At 49.6% G+C, this 20,655-nt stretch overlaps 1 non-coding gene and 1 pseudogene across 1 annotated transcript; both read left to right on the top strand.

The window, feature by feature from the left end:
- Positions 1-722: 722 nt before the first annotated feature.
- On the top strand, positions 723-19,073 carry LOC115635721 (annotated as a pseudogene).
- Positions 2,579-2,659, top strand: TRNAS-UGA. Its single transcript has one exon. It is a non-coding gene; the product is annotated as a tRNA-Ser (tRNA).
- Positions 19,074-20,655: the final 1,582 nt, after the last annotated feature.

Below are 20,655 nucleotides of genomic sequence, written 5' to 3'. Positions count from 1 at the left end.
TGAGCTGGGCCAGACCCGGGGAGCTGCTGAGCATGGAAATCAATGGGAAACAAGGGGGTCTTGGCCTTGCTATGCCTAGGGACGTTGAAGTGGGGAATGGTTTCCCAGGAGAAGTCCGGACTCCTGGGTTCTGTTCCTTCTCTAGCCTGAGCGGGGGTGTGTGGGGGGGAGTGAGTGTGTCCTGGGCTGGCAGGAAGGAGCTGCTTGTCCAAAGTGCTCATGGTCTTTGTGACTGACCCCAGTGCTCGAAAAGGACGAGACTCCCTCATTCTTGCAGCCCCAGGATGAGGAGGGAGAACGCTGAGGGGGAGCAGATCATGGAATGAACTCCTGCCAGTGTGTGTAGCTTGCACTCCCTGCACCCCAGTGGGGGGAGGAGGAGCTGCTTTGGCTGGGGCAGGGATGGGGAGGGACCAAACAGGCTGGTTAGTGAGAGGCTGCCTTGACCCCAGACTCACGCCTGCTCCCTGCTCGGTTCCAGGATGGCCAGACTCCTGAGGATGTTCAGGAAGAAGGCTTTGCACGTGGCCCCAGAGCCTGAGGGAAGCAGCTGCCATCTGCCCCAGGAGCGGAGCAGCCCCTCCGTCCCCACTGGCGGGGAAGGAGCTCCCAGCCGGGCCAGGAGGTGGAAGTGCCCAGCCTTCTGGAAGAGGAAACCTGCTCCTGGCGGAGGCGCCGAGGTGGGAGAGGCACTGGCCAGGCCAAAATGGAGCTGGGCCAGGATGCAACTGCGCAGGCAGGACTCAGCTCAGGAGCAGAACACAACAGGGTGGCTTCGGGGCTTGTTGTGTGGGCAGCAGCAGCCCCCAGAGCCCAGCCCCAATTTCCAGGAGGAGGCATCGCCCTGCCCAGTCAGTGGGGACCTTCCAGCCTTCACAGGGCATGAGGTGGAGGATCTCTTTCCCAGCCCCAGCAGCTCGGCCCACTCCCCATGGGACAGCAGCAGAGCCTGGGACTCAGACAGCAGCATGGACGACGGACGCTTCTGCTTTGTTCCAGGTGAGGAGCCAGACTAGGCTCAGGGAGGGGTGAGGAAGGGGCTGTGAACACCCCAGGCCCAGGCCCTCAAACAGTGTTATGGGGGCAGGTCCCCAGCTCAGGCTTCTGGCCTGAGCCACTGAACCCCATTGACACTAGATGCTGCAACTTTAATCCTTCGTGCTCCATTGGGCTTGGGGTGGGAAGCACCTCCCAGGGAATCCAGGACAGCACGGGGGGTCTCTTTGCTATGGACTCCTGAAGGAGTCGGGGGCTGATGACACTGAGGGTACTTGAAATCAAATACATTTGAGATACAAGTACAGAGCCCATATTCATAACTTCAAAAACAAAAATGGTACATGCATACAGCCAGCATAATTATAACCAGCAAATCATAACCTTGTCATAGACACCTCACACTCCAAGCTTTGCACAATATTTGCTGCACATATATAACAGTGGTGGCAACAATGATCTCTGTGGTCCCAGTTCATATTAATAACGTCATAGAAGGCTATAGAGAAGTGGGAGGGAGGCATCTTCCAGCCGGCGTGTCTCATCCATTTCTCCCTTGTCGCGTGGGCCGAGGTGGGAAGGGAGCGAAAAGTGCTCGGCTGAAGGTTTTGAGCTCAGCCTTGAAGATTAAGCCCAACCTCCTGGCATGGCTAGGTCGAGGTTGTCCTGGGCTCTGTGGGGGGAGGGCTCAGCTGGAAGAAGGGGCAGACGAGGGGATTTTGTCTCTGACAGATAAGGAATTTGTCAGTGGGAAGCTGTAGGTCACATGTGGGGGGTGACAGTGGGCTTTGAGCTGGGGCAGCAGCAGCAGGGGAGCAATGTGTGTGTGGCGGGGGGAGGGTTCACTTGGTAAAAATGAACATGCCAAGCCTCTCCCTCTGCTGGAGCAAAAGTCTCATTTATCTCCTCAACTCCCCTCCATTAAAATCTCCACCCCTCCCCTGGCGCTGAGAGACCCCCTCACTCCTATGGAGATTTGTAATTGTACGGACTCTTCCTTGGCCTTCTCCAAACAGTTTTCCCTGAAAAATGATCAAGGACATTTCAAATGAGAAAAACAAAACAAACCAGAGAAACGCCCACCACACACAGTTTGGGTCTGAATTTTTCTACTGAAATTTGGAGATAATAAAACTCATCCCTTTGTTGGCCAGAAACCAAAGCTAGACCTCCCCCACTGTAGCTGTGACTTCTGCTACCGAGCCACCAATGTTCTGACTCCTCTTGTGAGACATTTCTCTGCACAATACTGCTGCTAATCCAGTTACTGACTCCAGGAAACATTTTTCTTAGCCTGGTTTCTCTAGCAAAGATCAGTCCCTGGCCCTGTGGTCCAGACATCCTCATTCACATCAAGCTTCAAGTTGAGAATCATTTCCCATTCCCACTCTGTGAGAAGGGAGACTTTTAAATGCGCTTTCTGTGCGACTGCACATGGCTAAGCAAAGAGAACAAACCCAAATCCCCCCTGTGCTTTGGGAGCCAGGTTTGCGGTGTGAATTCTGTAGTTCGGATGACTTCAAGCCTGGACATTGTGATTCTTTACCAGTTTCTCTGGCATTGGGGCATTTTTGTGCTCACAGCTGTGATGGCCGAGTGGTTAAGGTGTTGGAGTTGAAATCCAATAAGGTTCCCCTGCGCAGTTCAAATCTTGCTCACAGCAAGGCTTGTGTTTTAGCCAGTCTCTAACCCAGGCAATACCTCTGTACAACCCCCGAGACACTCTCAATTCTCTCCCCACCCCAAGTAAATCCTGTTCTGTTCCTTTCATAGAAATCCCTGGGACGGCACCTCACACTGTGTCCCTGAGGTGTCAGGCAAACTCTCAGCACCTGACGCCTCTGCCACTCACGTGGTGCCTCATAGATCAGCCATAGCCCTGGTTCTGCTCCTCTCTCTAGAGAGTGAAAGAAGCCAAGTCAGCAACTCCATGGGAGCTCTGGGGCTGCAGAACCAACAGAGAAAAAAATAGGTGCTCAGCACCCACTGGCAGCCAACTCCCCCCCGCACCACTACAGACCTTGCTGACAAGCTCCTCCTCTTCCCCTTCAGCACCTCCCACTTGCCAATGATCAGCTGTTCAGTGGGGTTCAGGAGGCGCTGGGTGGGGTGGGGGAGGAGCAGGGACAGGAAGAGGTGGGAGAGGGAGAGGAATGGTGCAAGCCGGGAAGAGATGGGACAAGGGTGGGGACTTGGGGGAAGGGATGGAGTGGGGGCAAGGCCTGGGCAGGAAAGGGGGGATTTGTCCCAGACCCCGGATCCCTTTAGGGCCAGCCCTGAAGGGAAACGCTGATTATCACAGTGACAATAAAACTGACAAGCATTGTGGGGGAAACAGAGGGAGATCTGCACTCATCAGGTCCCTTCTCTCCCCAAAGGTGAGCCAGACACTGCTCTCTCCTGGCTCTCACTCTAGTAGCAGAACTCCAAGTGGCCATTTCCCCACAGGAAGTGCCTTGAGTGCCCCTGTGGTACTGGGGGGCTGGTGCTGCTGCTGGCTCTGGGGTTGGCAGGGGGGTTGATGTTCACACAGACTCTCAGCTGCCGAGCCAAAGGGGTCACTTGGGACCTTACCAGACCGGCTCAGTGAAGACGGGAGGTTGACAGAGCAATACAGGCGCTCTCCAGAGCACAGAGCAGCATCCACCCATGCAGCCAGGCAATGAGCATTTCCCACAGCCTGGAGCTGAGAGGGAGGTGGCAGCTGCTGTTCCAGCTCCTCAGGGACAGGCCCTGTCAGCCAACAACCACTTCTTACTCACCACAGCTAAGGGCGTCGGGTTCCTCCGGTGGGGGTGTGGAGCAGCCGTTCTTTTTCCTGTTCGCACTCCTCTGCTGTGTGAAAATCGAGGAGGGGAGGCAGAAGCCCCACTTCCCTCCCGAAATGACGTCCAGTGAAGGAAGCCAGGACAACAGGGTGGGATGGCAAGTAGTGGCCAGACTCTCACCGCCAGGGTCTAGTCTAGCTCAGAGTCCAGCTCAGCTTCCTCCCCATGCTAGTGGCCCCCAGTCCCTTTCCACCACCAGGTCAACCCGGGCACTAGGGCAGGAACAGGGTGAGGAAGCAAGTCAAGCCCAGCAAGGCAGGCAAAAGCGAGTCTTGTCTTCATGGGCTGCTCACAATTACATCCTTTTTGTGTGCAACTGCTGCAAAAACATCCTAGAGATGTAACAGGCCAAAATAAACCCATATAGCTGCGAAAATAGCTCAGTTAGGTAAGCATTAGACTGAAAAGCCAAAGGTCTATGGATTGATCCCAGGCTTCGGCAGGTTCTTTCATTCTCTTTGTGCAGGGGCAGCTTGTTTTCTGGCAACACAGAGGTGCCTGCACCCAAAGTGAGCAGGGCTGCCCTGGGCCAAAGCAATTTTGGGGGCCTCTTCCATTAAAAAAAAGTTGCAATACTGTATTCTCATGGGGCCCCTGCAGGGTGGCACTGAAGGTGAGTCTCTGATCTTAGGCTCTGAAGTGGGAAAACATAGAATGGGCTTCTGCTGCTAGTTGGCCCACCTGACCTTTAAGGATGGGAGCTGTCTTTCCCAACATGACAGGAAGAGAGCAAGGCAGGGTGAGCCTCAGGAATGGTGCCAGAGGTCTGCTGGGCAGTGACAGGCAGGGATTAGGGATGAAAACTCCTCTGCGCAGCTGAGCAAGGGCATGAGCAGGGAAGGGTCATCTGTGAAAATGGCTGTGTGGAAGGGATTTGGGGGCCCAGGAGGAGATGCTTGATGCTCAGTGCCTTGGAGCAGCTGGACTTGGACATGGTGGGTGTTCAGGAAATGCACATTAACAACTCTAGGGTAGCTCAATAGGCAGAGGGTGATTGGAGGAAGGGCCTCTTGGCCAGGGAAGAATGATGGGGCTGGAGTCTTGTTTTTCACATTTGCGGTGAGAGTACAGAAAGTGGTGGAGCTCTGACCAGGGAGGGCATTACTGGTAGACTTTGTGCTCTGTGGCACTGGTTACTGCTATATTAGTGTGTATGGTCCCTAGTTAAGGTATGAGAGGGAAGATCAAAGGCTCCCTTCCTCTGGACTGCATGATGTTTGTTGTTGGGGGGAGAATTTTAATTGTGTCAGCCGGCCTGAGGACCGCTGGTCCCGTTTTCCCGACCATCAGAGGAAGCATTTTTATAATGAGCACTACCTGGCACAGGTCTGTAGTGAGGTCAGCTTAGAGGAGCTCACTCCAGCCACAGAGGAGTTTCACCTTTCTGCGGGGACAGACCAGGACTCTCATTGACCAAATTTATGCTTAGCTTTTGTGTCTTTAGCATGTTGCTTCTCAGATTCTTTCTTGGCCTCACTTGTTAGACTTTGACACTTAACAGGCCAGAGTTTGTGCACCTTCCTATTATCTTCACTAGGATTTGATTTCCAAATTTTGAGGGATGACCTTTTGCCTCTAAAAGCCTCCATTACTCAGCCTTTTACCTAGGGTGGTGAATTCCCATGTGTGCACACAGTGCCCCTGTCCACCACACATGCTGCACAGCCATCAACTGCACCAAAAGAGACACAAACTGCACACTGAGGAGACAGTTGGTTTGTTTCCAGGTTGCTTTTATTTCCAAAGGTGCTGAAGTGTGATCTCTCTTCTTTTTCTGTGGGCAGAAATGCAATGGAGAAGACTCTCACATCCCTGAGCTGCCAGGTGACCGTGGCAGGAAGAAAACGCACTGCAATGAAATTTAAGAAACATTCATAAATAATTTAACAATGAGAAGTAATTAAATAAAACAATCCAATGGACACACTTGCTGGTGGCTTCTTCCTACCCCAGAGAGCGAGGGGCAGGGAGTGTGTGAAAGGCAGGTGGTTAAGTCTGAGGGAGCATATTCATATTTCATACAAGTTAAACAAATTATAGCAGCCAGCTACAAAATACTCCACTTGGTAACATCATTACAGAATATATCAATCTACAAGCAATACAGCCATACACAGCTAAGACAGGGTGTCCACTTAATACCAGAGTTCCCACTGCCAAATAGCTGGAAGTGCCTTCACAGTCACTGCTAAATGAAACAATATTGTGCAGAACCAAGAGCAGCCCTGCTGTGCCATTAGGAAGGCCTGCAGAAAACTCAGCAAATCAATCTATGATTCTGTACTTCTGCTTAGTAGTTACCAAGTGTGATCAATGAAAGGGTGGGTGGGTAGCTCCCTTGTTTGGACACCCAGCCAGCCAGTAGCTATAAAATCCCTCTGAGGCCTGGTCTACACTATGACTTTAGGTTGAATTTAGCAGCGTTACCTCGATTTAACCCTAGACCCATCCACACGACAAAGCCCTTTTTTTCAACTTAAAGGGCTCTTTAAATCGATTTCTTTACTTCACTTCCAATGAGGGGATTAGCACTGAAATCGGCCTTGCAGGGTCGAATTTAGGGTAGTGTGGACCCAACTCAACGGTATTGGCCTCCGGGAGCTATCCCAGAGTGCTCCATTGTGACCGCTCTGGACAGCGTTCTCAACTCAGATACACTGGCCAGGTAGACAGGAAAAGGCCCACGAACTTTTGAATTTCATTTCCTGTTTGGCCAGCATGGCGAGCTGATCAGCACAGGTGACCATGCAGAGCTCATCAGCATGATGTGCACATTGCCGGGACACATTGCCCAGCCCGTACTTTGTGAGAAGTCTATGACCATGTCTATGTCCTCATCACGCTCGTCACCGCACTGCTGTAGCCTCCTTGCCTGGTTTTGCTTTTGCAGCTTCTGGTTCTGTGCTGAAAAAAGGCACGAAACAATTGTCTGCCATTGCTCTGATGGAAGGAGGGGCGATGATGGCATGGCTTACAGGGAATTAAAATCAACGAAAGGGGTAGCTTTGCATCAAGGAGAAACACAAACAACTGTCACACAGAATGGTCCCCTCAAGGATTGAACTCAAAACCCTGGGTTTAGCAGGATATTGATTTCATAGAACAAATCAGGTTAATTTCTTGTTTTGACCCATCCAGCTTTTACATCTTAGGCTGGTAGTACAACTGCTAGCCATTGTCATCTCCTGGTTGCTCATCAGAAGAAGGTGCAGTATGACTGCTGGCCATCATCATCTCCTGGGTGCTTGACAGAAGATGGGAATGACCTGGCTGAGTCACTCCCATTTTTACCCAGGTGACCCTGGCTGACCACACCAAGGCCAGCCAGGAGCACTCATCAGCTGATGATAACAATGACTACACACCACTTTGCACCATCTGCAACCAGGAAGGGGAGACTGGTGTTCAGCGCTGCAGCACCCTGTCTACCACCAGCATGCAGTAGACATAGGGTGACATGGAAAAAAAAAAAGGCAAGAAACGATTTTTTTCCTTTTGGGGATGGGGTGGAGTAGGAGAAGGGTGGATCCGTGGGTCCCCTAACCCTAGCTCCACTTGTCCTGCCCCTGGGGCCCCTAACCCTAACTCCAGGGGCCCTGCCCGTGGGGACTCTAACCCTAGCTCCAGGGGCTCTACCCGTGGGCCCTGTAACCCTAGTTCCAAGGGCCCTACACGTGGGACCCTTATCCCTAGCTCCAGCGGCCCCACTCCTGGGACCCCTATGCCTAGCTCCAGGGGCCCTACCCCTTGATGCCCTAACTATAGCTCCAGAGATCCTACCCGTGGAGCCTCTAACCCTAGCTCCAGGGGCTTCATACCAGGGGACTCTAACACTGGCTCCAGGGACCCAACCCGTGCTGCCCTTAATCCTAGTTCCAGAGGCCATACCTATGGGACCCCTAACCCTACCTCCAGGGGCCCTACACATGAGGCCCCTAATCCTAGCTCCAGGGGCTCTAACCGAGGGACCCCTAACCCTAGTTACAGGGACCCTACTCTTTGGACCGATAACCCTAGTTTCAGGGTCCATATCCATGGGGCCCCTAACCCTAGCTCTAGATGCCCTACCTGTGGGAGCCCTAACCCTAACTACAGGGGCCCTGCCCATGGGACCCCTAGCCCTATCTCCAGGGGACCTACCAGTGGGGCCCCTAAGGCTAGGTCCAGGGGTCCAACCCATGGGTACCCGAACCCTAGCTCCAGGGGCACTTCCCATGGGACCCCTTAACCTATCTCCAGGGGCCCTAACTCTAACTTGTAACTGCAGCGGCCATACCCCTGGGGCCTCTAACCATAGCTCCAAGGGCCGAAACCATGGAGACACTAATCCTAGCTACAGGGGCACTACCCGTTGGGACCTTAACCCTAGGTCCAGGGGCTCTACCCCTAGGGCCCCTAACATTAGCTCCAGGGTCTCTCTTCCTAGGGCCCCTAACCTTAGCTCCAGGGGCCCTATCTGTGGGACCTTAAGCCCTAGCTAGAGGTTCCCTACCCGTGGGTCCCCTAACTCTAGCTCCAGCGGTCCTACCCGTGGGTCCCCGATCCCTAGCTCCAGGGGCCCTTCCCCTGGGACCGCTAACCATAACTCCAGGGCCCCTACCTGTGGGGCCCTTAACCCTAGCTCCAGGGACCCCAACCTTTTGGCCCCTAATCCAAGCTCCAAGGACCCTACCTTGGAACCTCTAACCCTAGCTCAAGCGGCCCCATTCCTAGGGCCCCTAACCCTAGCTCCAGGGTCCCTACTCATGGGGCCCCTAACCCTAGTATTGGGGCCCTATCTCCAGGGGCCTTACCCGTGGGGCCTCTAACACTAACTCCAGGGGCGCTACCCATTGTGCCCCTATCCCTCGATCCAGTGTTCCTACCCCTGGGGCCCCTAACTCTAACTCCAGAAACCCAAACCGTGGGGCCCCAAACCCTAGCTCCGGGGTCCTTACCCCTGGGGCCCGTAACAGTAACTCCAAAGGCCCTACTCCTGAGGTCTCTAACCATAGTTCCAGGGGCCGTATCCATGGGGACCCTAATCCTAGCTACAGGGGCCCTAACCTTTTGGCCCCTAGTCCTAGCTCCAGGAACCCTAACCTGGAACTCCTAACCCTAGATAAAGCAGCCTCATTCTGGGGCCCCTATCCCCAGCCCCAGGGGACCTACTGGTAGGGCCCGTAACCCTAGCTCAATGAGCCCTAGTGGTTGGGCCCCTAACCCTAGGTATAGGGGCTCAACCCCAGGGACCCCTAACCCCATCTCCAGTGGCCCTTCCAGTGGGGCCCTTTACCCTAGCTCCGGGGCCCCACCCCTGGGAATTCTAACCCTAGCTCCAGGGGCCACAACCGAGGACGCCTAACCCTAGCTCCAGGAGCCCTACCACTGTGGCCCCTAATCCTAGCTCCAGGGGCCCTACTTTTGGGACTGCTAACCCCAGCTCGAGGGTCTCTTCTCGTGAAGAACCTAATTCTAGTTACAGGGGCCCAAACCGTGGGGCCCCTAATCCTAGCTCCAGGGGCTCTTCAGGCGTGACCCGTAACCCTACCTCTAGGAGTCCTTCCCCTGGCCACTCTTACCCTATCTTCAGGTGCCCTACCCGTGGCGCCCTTAAGCCTAGCTCCAGGGGCCCTACCCCTGCTGCCACTAACCCCAGCTCCAGAGGCCCTACCAGTTGGGCTCTTAACACTAGCACCAAGTGACCCAACCTGGGGAACTCTAACCCTAGATCTAGGGGCCCCACCCCAGGAACCCTAACCCTAGCTCCAGGGGCCCCAATCCTGGGACCCCTAACCTTAGCTCCAGGGGCCCTAACCCTGGGGCACCTAAATCTAGATTCAGGGGCCCTACCTGTGGGACCCCTAACCCTAGATCAAGGGTTCCTATCCATTCCTCCCCTAACCCTAGTTCCAGGGGCCCTAAGTGTGGTGCCTCTAAACCTAGCTCCAGGGGTCCGTCCCCTGGGGCCTCTAACCCTATCTCCAGGTGCCTTACCCATGGGGCCATTAACCCTAGCTCCAGGGGCCCTAACCGTGGGGTACCTAACCCTAGTATCAGGGGCCCTAACTGAGGAAATCCTAACTTATACTCCAGGGGCCTCATTCTTGGGGCCACTTACTCTAGCTCCAGGGGCCCTACCTGTGGGGCCCCAAATCCTGGCTCTCGGGGCCCTACACATGGAGCCTCTAACCCTAGCTGCAGTGGCCCTACCACTGGAACCGCTAATCCTAGAACCAGGGTCGATACCCGTGGAGCCCCTGACTCTAGCTCCAGGGGCCCTACCCGTGGGGCCCCTGACCCTAACTCTAGGAGCCCCTGTCATAAACAGATAGCTAAGAGTTAATGTCTCTTTCACCTGAAAAAAAAAGTAACCTGAAGCACCTGACCAGAGGACCAATCAGGAAACAGGATTTTTTTCAACTCTGGGTGGAGGGAAGTTTTGGGTGTGAGTCCTTTGTCTTGAATCTATCTCTCTCGGCTATGGGAGGATTTCTGTTTCCTGCTTTCTAATCTTCTGTTTCCAAGTTGTGAGTACAAATATAGTAAGACAGTAAGGTTTCTATTGTTTTCTTTGTATTTACATGGATATAGTGGCTGGAGTACTTTGAATTGTATTCTTTTTGAATAAGGCTGTTTATTCATATTTCTTTTAAGCAATTGACCCTGTATTTGTCACCTTAATACAGAGAGACCATTTGTATGTATTTTTCTTTCTTTTTTATATAAAGCTTTCTTTTAAGATCTGTTGGAGTTTTTCTTTACTGAGGGACTCCAGGGAATTGAGTCTGCAGCTCACCAGGGAATTGGTGGGAAGAAGAAGTCAGGGGGAGATCTGTGTGTGTTAGATTTACTAGCCTGACTTTGCATTCCCTCTGGGTGAAGAGAGAAGTGCTTTTGTTTCCAGGACTGGAATTAGAGAGGGTGGACTCCCTCTGCTTAAATTCACAGAGGTTGCTTCTGTGTATCTCTCCAGGAGCACCTGGAGGGGGGAAGGGAAAAGATTTATTTCCCTTTGTTGTGAGACTCAAGGGATTTGGGTCTTGGGGTCCCCAGGGAAGGTTTTTGGGGGGACCAGAGTGCCCCAAAACACTCTAATTTTTTGGGTGGTGGCAGCAGTACCAGGTCCAAGCTGGTAACTAAGCTTGGAGGTGTCGTGGAAAATGACCACCACCGTGTTGAGTTGATCAGACAGCCTGAGGCTCCTTTATTGATTAATCAGAGAATACATGCATATGCACGGAGAGACGACAGGTCCCTTAGCAAGGGGCAAGTCGCTCTACCTTACAGCAGTGATACCTGTGCTTATAAAGCCTAAAACCGCAAATTATCATATGAGCTTATACATCCGTCATTACCTTATTTGGCTAATATATGACATCTTTTCAAAACAATTGCTATTAATTATTTTTATATATTGCGAAAAGAGCTAAAAATTGCAAAGCTTGTTCTTTTCTACTTCCTCATAGGAAGTTCTTGCAATTGCCAAGACCTTGACACTTCGGTTACCCTTTACTTGTGGTCAAGCAGCTGTTACTTAAGCATTTTTGAGGCACTTGTGTTCCAAAAATACATATTGTTTGTTCTGTTAGCCAAGTTATTATGAGTTATATTTTATGCTTACATGAGCTATTTAATAAACTATAATGACCCAACAGCTGTTAGTCTATTCCGGCAGTGATAGATTGGTTATTTAAGGGATTTCATGTCAGTTTAACCCCTTATAGCAGCATTTGATTGTTTAGCAGCATTTAATAATATTATGATAGTGTTATGATAGTAGTGTTATGATAGTGTATACTAAAATCAGAGAGTGAGCCTCAGGTGGGCTAGTAATTGATCATCATTTTTCTTACTCTTCTATATGTTAGTGTGATTGAGGCCTATGGCCTTGATGTAATTATTAGCTTGATCAAGACCCGGCTTTTGGGCCTGGGGTTAGTTTTCTTTATCAGAGGTTTTCATGCTAAGCCCCATATTTTGGACGCTAAGGTCCAAATCTGGGACTAGGTTATTGACATGAGTGGCAGTGGTGAGATAGAATCCAGAAGCCAGTAGGAATATTATATTTTTCTTTTCTCTGCTAGGGGCTTTTTAGCAGAGAGAAACAGTTTGGTTTTAAAAGGGAACCAGAGAGAATTTTTTTTCTCTGCTCTCTCTGGCAGCTGTGGCTTGGATATTAAGCAAACAACCATTAAGAGACTGTTAAGGGTCTTTTCTCACACAATAGCACTCCCATTAGGAGGCAAATACCAGCACTATATACATGCAAATAAAGTGGTTTTTCTGGTTTACTTTACATTGAAAAAGTTAGCTAGAGAAAGAAAGGGAAAAAGGCACTGTTGCTAGGCAGACCCCAGGAGGCAACAGAGCCTGCAGTTCAGACAATAAACACCGGAGGGCACCCCAACACAAGAAAACAAGATGTCACGAAAACCAGAGGCAGTACAGCTCGAGGCAATGGAAAAACAGATAGAACTGCTCAGAACACAGATGGCCAGAGATGAGGCAACTCACAAACAAGAGATGTAAAGGCTACAAAAACAAGAAGAAGCCAAAAATGCAGCCCACCACAGAAAACTACAAGAAGAAGAAGTGGCCCACAAAATGAAACAAGCAGAAGAAGAGGTAGCCTACCGCCGAGAAATGGAAAAACAACAAAAAGAAATGGAAAAACAACAGAAAGAAAGTGAAGAGAAGGAAAAACAGAGAAAACATGAACTGGACTTAGCGCAAGCTGGGTTGCATGCGCCAGCCAATCCTAACAACCCTTCGCCAATCATGGTTCCACATCACAGAAAATTTCCCACCTACAAGGTAGGTGATGACACCGAGGCCTTCTTGGAAAATTTTGAAAGAGCCTGTCTTGGGTACAGCATCCCTGAAGACCAGTACATGGTAGAATTGAGGCCACAGCTCAGTGGACCTTTAGCAGAGGTGGCAGCTGAAATGCCTAAGCAGCAAATGAACGACTATAAACTTTTTCAAACCAAGGCCAGATACAGAATGGGGATAACCCCGGATTATGCCTGTCGGTGTTTCAGAACCCAAAAGTGGAAACCAGATGTGTCATTTCCCAAACATGCCTACTACGTTGGGAAAAATTATGAGGCCTGGTCATCAGGACACAATGTTAAAACCTTGGAAGAACTGCACCTCCTCATACAAATGGAGCAATTCTTGGATGGTGTTCCTGAGGACATCACACGGTACATACAAGATGGAAAACCCAAAAATCTCGCTGAGGCGGGGGAGATTGGAGCCAGATGGATGGAAGTGGCAGAAAGCAAGAAAGCTACTGTCAAGGGGGACGAATACCCCAGGGGGCACACCGAACATAAACCCTACAACCGAGGACAGCCAAAGACCCCACATACAACCCAAGTAAAGCCACAGATGCCCTATTCTTCCACCTCACCAGTCTCCAGTAACTCACCTCGGCCCAGTGACCCATCAGATGGAAGATGCTTTAAGTGTATTGAACTGGGACATATCAAGGCCAACTGTTCAAAGAACGCCATTCGAGTGCAGTTCATTACACCACCATCACACAAAAGATCCCCAGGCCCAGATGCCTCTCAAATACCCTTGGAGCGAAGGGAAAATTTGAGAGTGGGTGGAAAGAAGGTTACTGCGTGGAGAGACACGGGGGCACAAGTGTCAGCTATCCACCAATCCTTCGTAGACCCCAAATTCATCAACCCAAAGGCCAAAGTGACAATTTACCCCTTCATGTCACAAGCTGTAGACTTACCTACAGCTGAACTGCCTGTCCAGTACAAAGGCTGGTCAGGAATGTGGACTTTTGCAGTCTATGACAATTATCCTATCCCCATGCGACTGGGGGAAGACTTGGCCAACCAGGTGAAGCGGGCCAAGCGAGTGGGAATGGTTACACGTAGCCAAACCAGGCAAACTTCCAGACCCATTCCTGTTCCTGAGCCGTCCACAGACACCCCGTCTGTGTTACCAGAGACCCAGACAGAGGTAGTGGACCCAGATTCCATGCCAACCACTGAAGCAGCCACAGCACCTCCAGTCCCAGGCCCGGAACTGGAACAGCAACCAGCACCAGCAAGTGCAACCACATCTTCAAACTCAACGCCAGAGGGTGCCAGCGAGCCAGAACTGGCAGAAGCAACAGACAGCCATACCCAAAAGGCTCAGCGCGAGCCTGAAATACCCTCAGGTGCACCAGCGGAGAGCGGTTCACCAGCAACGGAAACAACCCCATCACCTACATCGCTTCCAGAGGGACCAAGCCCAAGTCCACAGTCTGAGGAAGAACTGGTGACCCCAGCTTCAAGGGAACAGTTCCAGACTGAGCAGGAAGCAGATAACAGCCTTCAGAAAGCGTGGGCGGTGGCACAGAGCACCCCACCGCCTCTCAGCTCTTCTAATCGATCCCGGTTTGTTATAGACCAAGGACTTTTATACAAGGAGATTCTTTCTGGTGGACACCGGGAAGAATGGCAGCCACAAAAACAGTTGGTGGTTCCAACTAAGTACCGGGGGAAGCTCTTAAGCTTAGCCCATGATCATCCCAGTGGCCATGCTGGGGTGAACAGAACCAAGGACCGGTTGGGGAAGTCCTTCCACTGGGAGGGGATGGGCAAGGACGTTGCCAAGTATGTCCGGTCTTGTGAGGTGTGCCAAAGAGTGGGAAAACCCCAAGACCAGGTCAAGGCCCCTCTCCAGCCACTCCCCATAATTGAGGTCCCATTTCAGCAAGTAGCTGTGGATATTCTGGGTTCTTTTCCAAAAAAGACGCCCAGAGGAAAGCAGTACGTACTGACTTTCGTGGACTTTGCTACCTGATGGCCGGAAGCAGTAGCTCTAGGCAACACCAGGGCTAACGCTGTGTGCCTGGCCCTAACAGAAATTTTTGCCAGGGTAGGTTGGCCCTCTGACATCCTTACAGATTCAGGATCTAATTTCCTGGCAGGGACCATGCAAAAACTGTGGGAAACTCATGGGGTGAATCACTTGGTTGCCACCTCGTACCACCATCAAACCAATGGCCTGGTGGAAAGGTTTAATGAAACTTTGGGAGCCATGATATGTAAATTCGTCAATGAATACTCCAGTAATTGGGACCTAGTGTTGCAGCAGTTGCTGTTTGCCTACAGGGCTGTACCACATCCCAGTTTAGGGTTTTCACTGTTTGAACTTGTGTATGGTCACGAGGTTAAGGGACCATTACAGTTGGTGAAGCAGCAATGGGAGGGGTTTATGCCTTCTCCAGGAACTAACATTCTGGACTTTGTAAGCAACCTACAAAGCACCCTCCAACACTCTTTAGCCCTTGCTAGAGAAAACCTAAAGGATGCTCAGGAAGAGCAAAAGGCCTGTATGACAGTCATGCCAGAGAACGTTCCTTCAAGGTAGGAGACCAGGTTATGATCTTGAAGGCGCAACAGGCCCATAAGATGGAAGCATCATGGGAAGGGCCATTCATGGTCCAAGAGCGCCTGGGAACTGTGAACTACCTCATAGCATTTCTCAATTCCTCACTAAAGCCCAGAGTTTACCATGCTAATTCTCTCAAGCCCTTTATTCCAGAGACTTACAGGTTTGCCAGTTTACAGCCCAGGGAGGAGATGATGCTGAGTGGCCTGAAGGTGTCTACTACGAAGGAAAAAGTGACGGTGGTGTGGAAGAGGTGAACCTCTCCACAACCCTGGAACGTCTGCAGCAGCAACAAATGAAGGAGCTGTGCACTAGCTTCGCCCCATTGTTGTCAGCCACCCCAGGACGGATTGAATGGGCATACCACTCCATTGACATAGGTAATGCTCACTCAATTGGAACCCCACCCTAACGAGTGTCTCCTCACGCCCAAGCTGCTATAGAATGGGAAATCCAGAACATGCTACAAATGGGTATAATCCGCCCCTCTACCAGTGCATGAGCATCTCCAGTGGTTCTGGTACCCAAACCAGATGGGGAAATACGCTTTTGTGTGGACTACCATAAGCTTAATGTGGTAACTCGTCCGGACAACTATCCAATACCACGCACCGATGAGCTATTGGAGAAGTTGGGACGTGCCCAGTTCATCTCTACAATAGACTTAACCAAGGGGTACTGGCAAGTACCGCTAGATGAACCTGCCAAGGAAAGGTCAGCATTCGACACCCATGCGGGGGTGTATGAATTCAATGTCCTTCCTTTCGGCCTTCGAAATGCACCCACCACCTTCCAGAGGCTGGTAGATGGTCTACTAGCAGGACTGGGAGAATTTGCGGTTGCCTACCTCGATGATGTGGCCATTTTTTCTGACTCCTGGCCCGAACACCTACTCCACCTGGAAAAGGTCTTTGACTGTATCAGGCAGGCCGGACTAACTGTTAAGGCCAAAAAGTGTCAAATAGGCCAAAACAGAGTGACTTACCTGGGACACCAGGTGGGTCGAGGAACCATAAACCCCCTACAGGCCAAGGTGGATGCTATCCAAAAGTGGCCTGTCCCAAGGTCCAAAAAACAGGTCCAATCCTTCTTAGGCTTGGCCGGGTATTACAGGCGATTTATACCACACTACAGCCAAATCGCTGCCCCACTGACCGACCTAACCAAAAAGACCCAGCCGAATGCAATTAAGTGGATTGATGACTGTGAAAGGGCCTTTACCCAACTTAAGGAGACGCTCATGTCTGACCCTGTGCTAAGGGCCCCGGATTTTGACAAACCATTCCTAGTAACCACAGATGCATCTGAGTGTGGTATAGGAGCAGTTCTCATGCAGGAAGGGGCGGATCACAACTTCCATCCTGTCATGTTTCTCAGCAAGAAACTGTCTGAGAGGGAAAGTACTGGTCAGTCAGTGAAAAGGAATGCTACGCCATTGTGTATGCCCTGAAAAAGCTACGCCCATACGTTTGAGGATGGCGGTTCCAGCCAGAAAACGACCATGCTGCGCTAAAGTGGCTTCATACTGCCAAGGGGAACAACAAAAAAACTGCTTCGATGGAGTTTAGCTCTCCAAGATTTTGATTTTGAAATTCAGCACATCTCAGGAGCTTCTAACAAAGTTGCTGATGCACTCTGCCGTGAGAGTTTCCCAGTATCCAGTAGTTAAAAAGTGTTCTTAAAATGTAGAAGTCTGTTAGTTATATACTTAGTGGTATATGTAACGGTGCATGTGTTGTATTAATCTGTTTAGTTTAAAGTTCTAGGAGGAAATCGCCACCAGTGAGCTTCCCCACTGTCTGCAATTTGGGGGGCGTGTCATAAACAGATCGCTAAGGGTTAATGTCTCTTACACCTAAAAAGAAGTTCCTGAAACACCTGACCAGAGGACCAATCAGGAAACAAGACTTTTTCAAATCTGGGTGGAGGGTTTTTTGTGTGTGAGTCCTTTGTTCTTGGGTCTTCTGCCTGTATGCTCTCTTGGCTATGAGAAGGGATTTCTGTTTTCCTGCTTTCTAATCTTCTGTTTCCAAGTTGTGAGTACAATATAGTAAGGCAGTAAGGTTGCTATTGTTTTTCTTTTTGTATTTACATGTCTATAGTTGCTGGAGTGCTTTGAATTGTATTCTTTTTAAATAAGGCTGTTTATTCAATATTCTTTTAAGCAAATGACCCTATATTTGTCACCTTAATACAGAGAGACCATGTTTATGTATTTTTCTTTCTTTTTATATAAAGCTTTATTTTAAAACCTGTTGGAGTTTTTCTTTAGTGGGGAACTTCAGGGAATTGAGTCTGCAGCTCACCAGGGAATTGGTAGGAGGAAGAAGTCAGGGGGAAATCTGTGTGTGTTAGATTTACTAGCCTGACTTTGCATTCCCTCTGGGTGAAGAGGGAAGTGCTTGTGTTTCCAGGACTGGAAATAGAGAGGGTGGACTCCCTCTGTTTAGATTCATGGAGTTTGCTTCTGTGTATCTCTCCAGGAACACCTGGAGGGGGGAAGGGAAAAGGTTTATTTCCCTTTGTTGTGAGACTCAAGGGATTTGGGTCTTGGGGTCCCCAGGGAAGGTTTTTGGGGGGACCAGAGTGCCCCAAAACACTCTAATTTTTTGGGTGGTGGCAGCTTTACCAGGTCCAAGCTGGTAACTAAGCTTGGAGGTTTTCATGCTAACCCCCATATTTTGGACGCTAAGGTCCAAATCTGGGACTAGGTTTATGATAGGTGCCCAAGTCCTTTTGTGTATCCAGCCTAATTTGTCTATTATAACATACAAATACCATCTCTCTTTCTCTCTATGGAATAGGACTCTCTTTACATTCAGCCTATGGAACAGATCATCTCCACATACCATTTTAATTTATTTTTATAAGTGTTAATTTCATTTTTTTTCTCATCTTCCAGGTCACAGATTTCCTGAATACTTGACAATGAAAAATCAAACCACCGTGACCGAATTTATCCTCCTGGCACTTTCCAGTGACCCACAGATAGAGGAAAATCTGCTTCTCCTTTTTTTAGTTATTTACCTAATCACTCTGGGTGGTAATATAGTGATCATGGTGGTGATAAGAGCTGATTCTCACCTTCACACCCCTATGTAGATCTTTCTCTTCCATTTATCCTTTGTTGATATCTGCTATTGCTCAGTCACGGTGCCTAAAATACTGATGAACTTCCTAGCAGAGCACAAAACTATTTCTGTCAATGGCTGCATTGCCCAGATGTTTTTTACTATTCTCTCAGCTGGTGCTGAAATTTTCATTCTCTCAGCCATGGCTTATGACTGCTATGCTGCCATCTGTGATCCATTACATTACGTGCAGACAATGAGCAAAGGAATCTGTGTTCAGCTGGTAAGTGGTGCATGGACCATGGGCTTCTTCTATGTCCTTCTTAACACAGTTTTTGCCCTCAAGTTGCATTTTTGTGGGCCCAATCAAATCAGTCATTTCAGCTGTGAGCTCTCTTCTCTGTTACAACTGGCCTGCACTGACACCCTCACCAATCAAGTGGTGCTTCTTACTTCTTTTGTGATATTTGGGTCAAGCTCCTTCCTCCTCACCCTGATCTCCTACATTTATATCATCTCCACCGTCCTGAGGATACGCTCTGCAGAGGGCAGGCGTAAAGCCTTCTCCAGCTGCAGCACCCACCTGATTGTGGTTGGTTTGTTGTACTTCACAGCTTTTTTCCAGTACACATAACCCAGCTCAGTCTCCTCTGTGGTTCTGGATGAAATATTCTCCATCCAGTACAGCATCTTGACCCCCATGTTAAACCCCATCATCTACAGCCTGAAAAACAAGGCGGTGAGAACGGCTCTAAGGAATATATTGGAGAAATTCAGGTTTCTCAGTTAGGGTTGATTCTCTCATTTTTTGAAAGTCAGAAAGCATAGATTTGTGGGTAACTAGTGTTTGAGACATTCTCAGCTCAGATAATAGAATGACACTTTGGGCGAAATCCTCCACAGATCCAGTGCATTTCCATTGAAGTCAATTTTCCAGATCCTTAGATCATGTAAATCAGCATAGCTCCATTGGAACCAATGGGTGCTGGAGTTAGACCCACAAATGGTCTTGAACAGGAGAAATTGATAGATATCCCATAATGCAGTGGCCAAGGCATGCACCTGGGAGGGGACAGATCTCTGTTCCAATCATTTCTCCTCATCAGACACTTGAAGCGGGGGTCTCCCACATTTGAGATAAGTACCATAGCCACTGGGATAAAAGTCATGCGAGAGCTCCTCTTCCTAATTCTGTCTTGTTTCCACAAAATCAAATGGATATAACTGGCCATGAACAAATTCAGGCTGGAAATTAGAGAAAAGCTTCTCACCCTCAGAAGGGTGAGGTTCTGGAACAAACTTCTAATAGGAACTGTAGGGATCCACAACTTAATTAGTTTTAAGAAAGTGTTGGATAAAATTATGACCGTGTGATGGTGTGGGGCAGGGCTCAGCAACCCTGGTGCTTACTTCTGGCTTATGTCTTATGTTCCTAAAGGACATGCTTCAGGGTTTCAGCCGGACACCACGGTTCATGAAGGAATCCTTCCTTCTTCCACCAACATATTCTGGGAGGGAGGTTTTTTTTTTCTCCTTCCTCTGAAGCATCAGGGATGGCCATGGTTGGAGATAGGATCTTGGATGGGATGGGCCAGGGCTCTGAGGTGTTACTAAGTTTTCTCTCTCTCAGATGTTTGCCTACACTGTTCTTGCTCACATAGTAAAGGACTAACTGTCTGAAAATTAGCTAAGGACACAAAAACTAATTGCATTTTTTTAAGTACATTGGAATCAGGAAGCCAGACAAACAATCAATGAGGCTATTGGATGATCAAGATGCTAAAGGATCACTCAGGAAAGACATTGCTGTTGTGGAGAAGCTAAATGAATTATTTGCATTAATCTTCACTTCAGAGGATGGGAGGGAGATCCTTTCTGCTTAGGTGATAAATTAGAGGAACTGTCCCATACCGAGCTGTCGATAGAGGAGGTTTTGGAAGAAATTGATAAATTAAACAGTAATTAGTCATGAGAACCAGATGGTATTCATCCAAGAGTCCTGAAGAAACTCAGATATGAAATTGCAGAACTCCTTTTCCTTACAGTCATGAAATCTGTCATTTCACAAGCACTTTCTCCCAAAATTACCTTCCACCTTCAGATTTGCAACCACTTCTTCCCTGTTGGTTAGAATCAAGTGAAAAATGGCCCCGCAGCCACACCTTTTACCCCCACTCTGACCCCCACCCCCCCAGCTAAGCCCCTTACTCCCACTCTGGCCCAAACTGCCTATCTAGGTTTTGTAGTCCTGAGGTCCCAAATGGGGCCATTGCAGAGTAATAGGTCACATCCATAGACTCTTATTGTATACGTGTGTTGGGGTTTTGTTTGGTTTTGTGTTTTCAGAAAACCTAAGAAGCCATTTGCACTGA

Source organism: Gopherus evgoodei, chromosome 15 (assembly GCF_007399415.2).
Source record: "Gopherus evgoodei ecotype Sinaloan lineage chromosome 15, rGopEvg1_v1.p, whole genome shotgun sequence".
Classification (NCBI taxonomy): domain Eukaryota; kingdom Metazoa; phylum Chordata; order Testudines; family Testudinidae; genus Gopherus; species Gopherus evgoodei.
This window is presented reverse-complemented; position numbering and strand designations above follow the sequence as displayed.